General features: G+C 44.8%; 1 long non-coding RNA gene across 1 annotated transcript; it reads right to left on the reverse strand.

The window, feature by feature from the left end:
• Nucleotides 1–865: 865 nt before the first annotated feature.
• On the reverse strand, nucleotides 866–7,410 carry LOC120650184. The gene is made up of 5 exons (XR_005665532.1): nucleotides 7,203–7,410; nucleotides 6,821–7,043; nucleotides 6,619–6,739; nucleotides 4,516–4,718; nucleotides 866–2,315 (listed from the first exon to the last, which is right to left on the reverse strand). It is a non-coding gene; the product is annotated as an uncharacterized LOC120650184 (long non-coding RNA).
• Nucleotides 7,411–10,742: the final 3,332 nt, after the last annotated feature.

A 10,742-nucleotide genomic window follows, 5' to 3' on the forward strand; every position in this document is an offset into this window, starting at 1 on the left:
TTTATATAGGGCAAGAATCACATGGTTCTGGAAGGTCAGTTAGAGTTGTGAGGGAGGATAGTCACTTGTACTTCTTTTTTTTTTTTTGAAGTTGTGCTAAAAAATTTGCGGTCAGCTTCATTAAAATCTCGTTCTCTTATCGTGGTTGCTTCAAATCCGTCATCTAAGATTTGCACGAGATTCATCTAGGTGAAAACTCGTGTCGTACTCGCAATATCCTTTCAAGATGCAGAACTATTGTGCATAGTGACAAGTATCGTATTCTAACAGGCTAAATGCCCTGTTTGCTTGCAGAAATTAAAATGGTGGACTAGCCGTAGACTATATTGTGAAAATTCAATTTGGTTAAACTAACAAGCTCACGAGGCTCCTCAAGAGGGGAGATTAATCGATGCAAATTAAATCACTCAAATACGAAAAGTGTAGCATTATTTCACAAGAAATTGTGCAACATGATCGCAACCGTTAAATTAGATATTCTAAGACGAAAGGTGGTGAACAAATGTACACAAGAACAGGTGACCCAAGCTGTAGCATCAAGCATGGGAAGCAACATAGCCTCTTTTACTTTACTATCTTCCTTTTCTCTGGGGAAGAGGAGGACGTGGAGGTACTCTTGCCTTTCAAGTTGGGATTACGGCGGCCTAATCCCACTTAGGGCTAATTTGGAAACTCGTATCCTTTTGGGATCCCTGACTTTTTCTAAGGTGAGCAATCCATGGAGATGTCATTTGAATAAGACATTCACTTGTCTTCTCTATGGGAGGTTTTCCTTGGGTTTAGCTCCCCATGCTTCCAAATTAGGCCTTAATGCTGTCATTCCCCCGAGGAAGGTTCAAGGACAGCTTGACGCCTCGACAGTAATGGCGGCAGCCCGCTCGGATGCGCTGAAGCGAAACGCCGATTTTTTTTCTTGTGACTTGGAGAACAAATCGATATTTGGATAGGACCACACATGGACAGGCTCTATTTTGGCACAGATAGGATCAGGTCCAAACACAATCCCAGATGAAATTAGAATATCATCAAATTAATTAACTGTTTACTTTAAGATTAGCTAGCAAATATGCTTATGTGTTGCTACAGCGGTCAAAAAGGCACCATACGGGTCATGCAGATTATTTCTCTTCGATGGGTTTTCTTCGATGCGGATTTTGTTGTGTTTTCATATTCTTATTGTATTCAAGTCTGTTTAGATTACAATATAGTATTTTTGTTCGTATTATAAATGCTTTCATCCACTAGTTGGTGATATTGTTGGACCAAACTAATTCTTTTTGGAAACGTACGTGCTTTAAAAATAGGTAAAAGTAGTTTCTATGAAAAGGATCACTGGAGCAAAACTCCAAAATTTATTGGACTCTATTTGTACCATGAATAAATGAAAGAAACAATAATTTGGGCGTGTCGAGATTAGGACATGGTTAGTTTGTCCAGATGGAACTTAAACATCACAAAAAGGAAGACACCACTAACCTTTAGCGACTTGCAGCTCTGGTTAAAATGACAGCTCTAATAACAGTGACATATATTATTCCCACAGAAAACTAAAATGGAATATTTACTGAAACATGTGAGGAGGTAATATATGATGTTTTCATTAACTGAATTCAGCGTCTACCCAAAACTATCTCACTATAACTGAGCTATTAGAACGGATGGTAAATTATATATCGCAATATACCTTTGTCTTGTATATGCAGGAATGATTTGATTTTTGAAAAGAAATAAAAATTTTCTTCTTCCCAGGTTATCTACTTAGTTAAGTTATCCATTAGCTTCGCACTTGGACTAGTATCTTGCAAAACAACAAAAGTCAATAGCATCTCAATTGTTGGCTTGGCTAATCAAAGAGTTTTTTAATCCAGACGTACGAGTGGCGGTCTAGTCTTTGAATTGATAGTCATTAGCGGGCTTGTATGTTAGTGCTTTTTTATATGTGTGCATCCTAGTTATGCAGAGGCTAGGATTTTTTTTCAAAGTTACGTATCAACTCAATGTAATCTTGAAAATTAATATAGTTTCCCTTATGAAAAAACATCTTTGTCTTGTATGAAGTCTGTTTATGAAACAAGTTTTGCCCATAAATTTTGAATTCGCTTTAGTAGGAGACCTGACTGAATATATAGACGTACCTTGAAGACCTTACCGAATCCACCTTCTCCAATTACATCTCCAAAGCCCGTCGTGGCAGTTCTTATATTGTCATAAGAAAATACTGTTAGATTAGTTAACTTCAGAATATGTGTTACCTTCCTATTAGTAACACGCTTGATAGCTAGGCTCATGACATTTCCATCGATTTTGAATTTCCCCTACATTATAGAGTTGTAGAATTTTAGTCCACTAAAAAAATAAACACTTGAAAAAAATATTGTTACACTATTTCTATCGAACCAAAATAAGTTTAGAAGCATGTTAAGGCCTCTTTTCGTTACACCATTGAACTCAGATTATACCATAAATGGAAAAACATATTGGGTGAATAAATGGAAAAACATATTGGGTGAATAAATGAAAGAACAATTTGGGTGTGTCGAGACACGACCGCGGTTGTTGGTTTGTCCATTGTAGAAACTCAAAGGTTGCCAATGGGCCTCTAGTTGAATTGATTAGGTGGCTCTTGTAGCACTCTTCAGGTCCCGGGTTCAAATTCCCAGGGTTCAAATCCCCATAGGAGCGAATTTTAGGCGCCAGAGTGTTTTCTCGACCGGGAAGCCGATTGCTTCCTCTTAATGAAATACGGTGGAACTATCATACCCCTCTGGTCTCTGATCAAGTTTTTATAAACTCAAAGGAAGACACAAAACATTATTTTAGCGATAGGCTACTCAAGTTAAAAGTACAACTCTAATAAGGGAGACATATATGATGTTCTTCACCAGGTGATACCCCGCGTGCGTTGCTGCGGAATTTTTTAAACAAAACTTTAAGGTGAGATTTGAAAATAGAAACACTAAAGTAATTGGCAACATTCACAGAAAATCGATGGAAGACATAAATAGATAGTCCTAGTAGTTGGTGATGTGGTGTCTGGTATAATGAGTTCCTATATGATGTGGATAACTTGCATATTGAGAGAAATAAAGCTAATGGCTTTAGTTAGTGCCATCTATATAGGATATACAGAGGATATGAATTTTACTTGCATGATATTTTTTTATCGGATCTGGTAAAAATCAATAAGCTAATAGAAGAAACAGCAATAGAATATTTGATCACATTATAGAAGAATATAAGTGATTAAAAAATAGCGTATTTATATGACTTTATGTTAATAGATTAAAGATTAAAAGTATTGCACAGAGTAGAGATGACATGGACATTTTTTGTAATTAATAAGGGGACATGAATAGATTGCATGAAAGAATTGCAAGTTAGTTGGACACTTATTGGGGAACAATGTGGACACCTTGTATGAAGAGAGAAATAGTTAATGGGTGCCATCTATATAGGATATAGATTAACAAATTGAGCAGCAACCCTCATCTATCTCATTATGATAGAACTATTTAACATTTCCTAAGTATTTTGCAAATGGCCATGAGTTTGTTTTCATAGTTTAGAGATTTACAACTACAAAAACACCCATCCCCACCAGCTAAACCCTACATGAAAAATTGGACCAATATAGATAAGACATCACTACCTAATAACACGGGCTAGAACCTCGAAGTGGTAAGGCCAATCTCAGTGCATAGTTATCAAGACTCAAAACTAGATAAACGTGCCAATAATGGAGTTTCATGGGGATGAAACTCCTCTCTCATCCCATGAAACTCCATCGTTCTCTCTCCTCACCATGTCATCAAAACTGATGATGTGGCAAAGAATTTAATGTCATAAAACTTTCTATAAAACTCCCATTGAGACTGGCCTAAGACATATAAATACCTCAATGATTATATCTGAACCTCTCGTACAGACTGGAAACCTTGGGGGGAGCAATTAATAATTTCCTTTATAAAAGGAATATCAGTCAAGATATATACGTACGGCGTACCCATCCTTGTTTGGGTGTAAGCATGAAATCAACAATAATGAGTAATGAGTAAAACCTGTTGTACTAATGAAGTACTTGCTCCAGCCTTATCAAACTTCTCAGCACTTCTCAGCAGTGGCAGATCCCGAGCAAAGTCTTTGGAAGGGCATTCCCAACTCTACATATAGAGTGGTTTCTATATCATTAATTATACTATCACATAAGACTTTTAGCTTATGAAACACTAAAAACATAGCCTGGTCCTCAAATAAAATCATTATCAAAATTTTAATATATATGACAAGTGAAATCTAATGGCCAAAGTATCATCTTGTTGATATTTAAAAGTAAAAATAGAACTTTTTGAGACAATATACTACTCTTATATATAGAAAGTAGTTGTTAGGGCTCTAGAAGTGCCATTTTAGGGAACAATTTACTTCATCTAGAATCTCTAACAAAAAGAAGTTAAAACAAAGGTGGCCAAGATCTCAGAATAGATAGTACTGTATTAGTTTGGTGATGAGTAAAACCTGTGCTACTAATGAAGTACTCGTGCCTGCCTCATCAAACTTATCAGCACTTCCCACCTCCAACATTTCAATTATACGATGTGTAGAAGGTCTGTTCTCTTTGTTGGGATCAATGCACATTTTGGCCATTTCAGCGCACACTCTTGCTGCAACGGTATGTCTCGCTCTGATATCTCTAGCCTATCGTTCCAAGTTTTAAGTACCTGCAATTTTGCAGTAGTGAGTACAATTCAAGATAAGCAGGGTGGACGTATTGGAAAATGAAATACGTAATATAAAAATTGTAGTACAGAACATTTAAGATTTAAATAAGGTTTTACTGATAGTAATTAAGTGTGCCTAGATTATGTTATCAATTGGGTGGATCAAAAGCCCCCCCCCCCTCACATCGCCCCCGAGGGGCGACCTGAGTGGTCCGCTGCCCCTAGCCCCTCCGCCTCCCTTTCCTCACCTCGCCACCGCTAGAGGGCCTCTGCGCGGAAGCCCGCTGGGCTCAAGGACGGCGGCGGCGGGGCCTCTTCCTCACGTGCCTCTCCCCTCCATTCCAGTATCTCTCTTCCTCCCTACTCGATGGGCCAGCATGGCTGGGGGCTCCGGCGCCAGCGGCCGGCGTCAGATCCACCTCGCGCCGGGCCGGATCTGCCCTCTCCCCGCTCAAGACGGCAAGGGCGGGGCATCCTCGGCGTCTCGCTGCTGCCGGCGGCCGGCATGCCGTCCTGGTCCTGCAGCTCGCCTGGTGGCCGGATCCGGCTCCTTGGAGGCTGGATCTGGCCGCTGGGCGCGGCGCGGAGCCCGGCCGTGTCGTGTGCGAAGATGCCGTCGCAGGCGCCTCCCTCGGTGTGGCCGCGGCCATCATGGCAGCCGGGGGGCAGCCGGGGTGGCCGCCCTGTCGCCATGCCTCCTCTTCCCTATGCCTCCATGTCTCCACAATCACCTCTCCACTTGATTGGCGCGGTGGTCACGTAAATCGACCTGCTCCTCTTCAAGACAAGCTGAGGTATGAGCATGGTGGCCGTTCCTTTGTGCCTCGTCTCGTGCTTCAGTTGGACTCTACCGTGGCTCCGCATGTGTCCGCTGCTGGCGCCTCTACTTCGTCGACGCTCTCCTTGTTGATGGAGACTCCAAACCAATTGCTCGGTGGTGAAGTTCGTCCTTTGCCGGCCCTCCCTCCTTTGGGGCTTCCTCCCCTCAAAGGGCGTTGGATGGCGGTGGGTGGCGCCCGGATGTGCCTTACTTGGTGTCGCTGTCAGCTCGAAGGGAGGTCGTCGTTTCCGGCGACATTCTGGTCAAGTTGTCTCCCCCAGCCTTAGCCCCCATTCTGTTGGGCGAGCCCTCCCAATTCGTAGGAGGGTGGCTCATAGGGCGGCGTAGCTGCGAGGGGTGGGTGGATGCAATTTGGCTCTTGTGAACCTGGCAAGCAAGTTGTTCGGTTGCGGCTCCCATTGAGTTGGTTTCTACCGTGGTTCCGCAAGTGTCCGTTGCTGGCGCCTCTACTTCGTCGGCACTCTCCTTGTTGATGGAGACTCCAAACCAATTGCCGGGTGGTGAAGTTCGCCCTTTGCCGGCCCTCCCTCCTTTGGGGTTTCCTCCCCTCAAAGGGCGTTGGATGGTGGTGGACGGCACCCGGATGTGCCTTACTTGGTGTCGTTGTCAACTCGAAGGGAGGTCGTCGTTTCTGGCGACATTCTGGTCAAGTTGTCCCCCCCCAGCCTTAGCCCCCATTCTGTTGGGCGAGCCCTCCCAAATCGTAGGAGGGTGGCTCACAGGGCGGCGTAGTTGCGAGGGGTGGGTGGATGCATTTTGGCTCTTGTGAACCTGGCAAGCAAGTTGTTTGGTTGCGGCTCCCATGGACGATTGGTAGAAAACTTTTGGTGTACTCTTGAGCTGTATTAGAATTTGTGATGTGTCCATGTAACCTCTCTTGTATTTTCTCTCTTTTTGGCTTAGCTGACCTCACGTTGTTCTCGCTCGGCTTGCCGAGATAATCTTTGTAAGTGTCATTGTAACGGCTCCGTCTCGTTTATGTTATCAATTCAAACATTATCCAATTTCCATCTGCAGGCCTATTCGTATCAATTTCAGAAAGAAGGCAATTGTTCTTACATTCTCTTCTGCGGAAGTTGCCTTGTTTCCTGTCAGCATCTCATTAATTATAACACCAAGACTATATATATCTAGCTTCAATGTGATGTGTCCATCGAAAAACTCTTGTGGCAAATATCCTCTATATAAAAATATACATAATTACTGTGATGATGAATGGAAAATGAAACGAAGAGCTTTCGAGAGCGCTTAGCAATCTTACATTGATCCAATCAGTTTTGATGTAATAGCCTTGCTTTGGTCTTCGTCAAAGCACCTTGAGAGACCAAAGTCAGCAATTTTTGGCAGCATGTTGTCATCTAGCAGTATATTGGCAGGTTTGAGATCTGCATGGACAATACGCTTCTCATGAAGATAATGTAAAGCATCACATATTCCCTTGATTATTTGATAGCGTATCCTCCATTCTAGTCCACAAGATGCAGCTGTGAAAAGGACAGTAGGACGGGTTACACATTTCGTATATATTATTATATTATATAATGTAAAGCTTCTAATGCCAAATAGTACCACACAGTATATCTTTCAATAATTATAAATTTAAAAAACAAAACAATTTTCACGGAAGAAAATAATGATCCTACCGGTGATATGCTCCTGGAGACACTTAGGTACAAACTCAAAGCAGAGTAACCTGTTTCGTTGATCTGCTATGACAGGCTTGCCATCATATTCTACCGATTTTTGCTGTGTTTCATCACAGTACCCCAGAAATCGCACTACGTTCTTATGCCGTAAATTCATCAGACAGTGCATCTCTTTTTTGAATTTTTCCTCGTCCACATCGATCGTCTCTAACAGGGGCGGAGACAGGGGGGCAGGGGCCATGGCCCCCATAACGTTGGTGTAACTACACATAAAATTTCCGAATCTCATTGCTAATGTTGCTCATTAATAAGGTGTGGCCCCTCCTGATTGTTGGTATTAGTAAATTGGCTCCCTCTATGTTTCAATCCTGGCTCTGCCCCTAGTCTCTAATAACTTCTTCACAGCGACCGGCTTGTTTCCAAGCATTCCCTGCAATCGCAGCTCGCCTTGTCAGCATGTATGTAGATGAGTTTATAAAACAGAGCAGCGGTTAAGAAAAGGCGCAACAGGGTGGGGAGAGTCGTCGAGGATTGCCGACCTTGTAAACCACGGCGAACCCACCTCTGCCGAGTACCCGCTCGTCTGAGAAATTATTTGTGATGGCTTCCAAAAGAGATAATGGCAGCTTCATTGGAGTTGGTGTAACGAACCGGTCCGGAATAACGGCTAAGATCTACTCTACACTTTAAGTAAACCACACCTGCTAAATAACTCTCTTGCGCTTTCGTCCTCGCTTCGCGCAAAAAGTTCGAACCGGAGTTATTAGCTTCCCAGGGACCGGCTATTTAAGTCAGTCCAACTCCCTTTCCATTTCCAGTCTGGGACTAAAGAAACACTGTGTCGCGTGCAACAGTAGCCATGCGCTACAGTAATCGCGCGTCCAGTCGTCCCGTGGGCCGTGAAAGTTGGAGCTTCATCTTCATGAAGAAGCATGCGCTCCTTCCTCCAGGGCCTTATAGGCAGCACTGGCTTTATCATCCATCTGTAATAAGGACATATCTGAAACTAGGCTAGGCTAGCCTTCAAACAAGAGCGTGAGAATTCATGCAGCCGGCACCTGCAAAAAATTACTTGGTCACACCCTGAATCTTACATTAGGAATGGAAATGGAGATATATAGCATGCAGCAACTGGGTGTTTCTACGCCTTTTGGCACTCGATCTTTCCATCCATAGGATGAACACGCAACCGGGAAAGCTATTCATCGCGCGCACTACCCTGTGCCAAGCTATCGCAGAAGCGTTCCTGTACATCTTCCACCTCCAGTCGGGGGAGAGGGGAGCGCCTGCCGGCGAGCTAGGTGACGGGGGAGGGGGAGGGGGTGGCCGGCAAGGGTGGTTTGTGGGGGGGAGCGGCCGCCGGCGAGGTCGCCGGCGGCCGGGGTGGTGGAGGGCAGCGGCGGCCTTTAGATCCGGGGTTGCTGGGGTGGCGGCGGCGGCGGTGGAGGCTTCATGGCCACCGGATTTAGAAGAGAAGGTGGGGGGAGGAATCGACCGGCGGTGGGCGGTGGTGTGTCGGCGGGCGGCGCGGCGGACCGCCGCCGGCCGGGCCAGGTCTCGGGCGGGGGCGTGGCGTCGAAGAAGGGCGGGGATGCGACCTCGGTTAGCGTGGCAGCGGTGGAGGGCGGCGAAGGCCGCCGGAGCCGGGGGCGGCGCTCGCTGCTGCGATTGGACGCCTTCCAATCGCAGAAGGTGATGAATAGACGCCCCCACACGCAACAGCCCGATCTATCCAAACACTAAGCCTCTTTCTAATTTCTACCTCTCGCATCCCTTTTTTCTTTTGACGCGCTCGCGCCGCCACCAACACAGCGCCGCCCTGTGGTAAGCTCCACCACCAGACTATTATCCCGGCAAGATCAGATCCACCACCGTTATTACCTCCATCTTCCTAGCCTCCGGGTTCCGTTTTTGCAGCGTCCTCGCCCCCAGCCGATCTCCTACCTCGTCTCGGGCGGCTCCTCCCTATCGCCTCCCGCTGCCGCGCGAGCTCGTCGATCCTGATTGACGCCCCCACCGGCCCACCCCACCTACACCGGACACCCTGCCTCCCCACCGGCGTGCCGACCTGCCACCGGCTGCCTTCCTTTCTAGGGCCAGAGATTTGAGGGAACGTCGCCGGAGCCCAAAGCTCCAAAACCCGAACCCGAATCTGTATGCTTGAGAAACACATGGTAATGCTGCTGTTGCTGCTGCAACTGAATCTGTAGCTCTCTACTCAGATGATATTTTCACCAAAAGAAAGGAAAACATGATTACCTTGAGACACCTGGTGCTTGATGAAGGCGACATTTCAGATAGCACGCGTCCAAATTCACAGAACTCTGCCTCTGGGGAGACGTTTCTGAAGCAAACAGGCCAAGGACGGGGTGGTCGCCTCCCGCGAGCTAGGTAAGATCTGAATACATCACCCAAATAACTTTATAAAATAATATCATCCAAATATAGTATACCCACTCGACTGCAACACTATCAAATTAAATTGACCTACCCCTCAGTTCGAAGTCCAAAGCCGAAGGCATGGTGCCGTGTCCTGAACAAACTGCACGTGGTGAGCGGGACCCTAGGTGAACTAATGTATTCCAAACCAGATCAAAGTGTCTGTACCATATATGAATATATATGATTTTGAATCAAAATATTAGAAGAGATTTTGATAAGCAAAACTTTTGAAAGATTTGCACACATGCTTGTGCAAAACAACAACACGAGGCACTTCTTAGACCAGTCTCAGTGGAAAATGTGATCACATAGCTACCAAGATTGAAAACTTGGTAACCAAGCCGAAGGAGCACTAGGCCAGAAACAATTTGGCGTGGCGGGCAAATCATATCTGTGCTGGCTGGTGGGACGCCCGCCAGCACAAATGGCCATTTGTGCTGGCGTGCGGCTCACCCGCCAGCACAAATTGTATCTTTATTGGCGATTTCTTAAGTTGCCCGCCAGCACAAATTGGGCTTTGTGCTGGCGGCTGTCTTAACTAACCCGCCAGCACAAAGATTTTTCCATTGCTATATATTTATTTTCTGTCAATTTAAATTTAAATTTATTTCCCATTAATTTAAAGGTTATATTTCTTGCAAGATATCACTGTACGTTGCATCAATACTGTAACATGGTGCATCAATTAAAATGACTAATATTTCCAAGCAACAAATATTTAGTAACCAGAGCATCCATCATGTTTACAATAATATTAATATTTACACCAATTATTCAAAGATAAACAATCATTAATTGTCCTTTGTCCAGTTGCTAAGGTTGCTGTTCTCATCCAAAGCCAGCACCCCACCGTGGTCAAAGTATTCTCCCGCCACATGACAAATCTCGCGTTGGATGAACCTTGCAATGTCAGCGCAAATGTTGTCGATGTCTCTGTCGCCCAGTCTATTGTTGGCCACAGGTATTTCCGGCATCTGAAAAAAAAGTAAGATGTCGTATGTTCATGTGTCATGTTAAATCATGTTATAGTATATAGTAGAATATAGATGACTTACGTCTTCAGGGTTTGTTCGGTACCTCCCACTGTTTCTAAGG

Source organism: Panicum virgatum, chromosome 9K, assembly GCF_016808335.1.
Source record: "Panicum virgatum strain AP13 chromosome 9K, P.virgatum_v5, whole genome shotgun sequence".
Classification (NCBI taxonomy): domain Eukaryota; kingdom Viridiplantae; phylum Streptophyta; class Magnoliopsida; order Poales; family Poaceae; genus Panicum; species Panicum virgatum.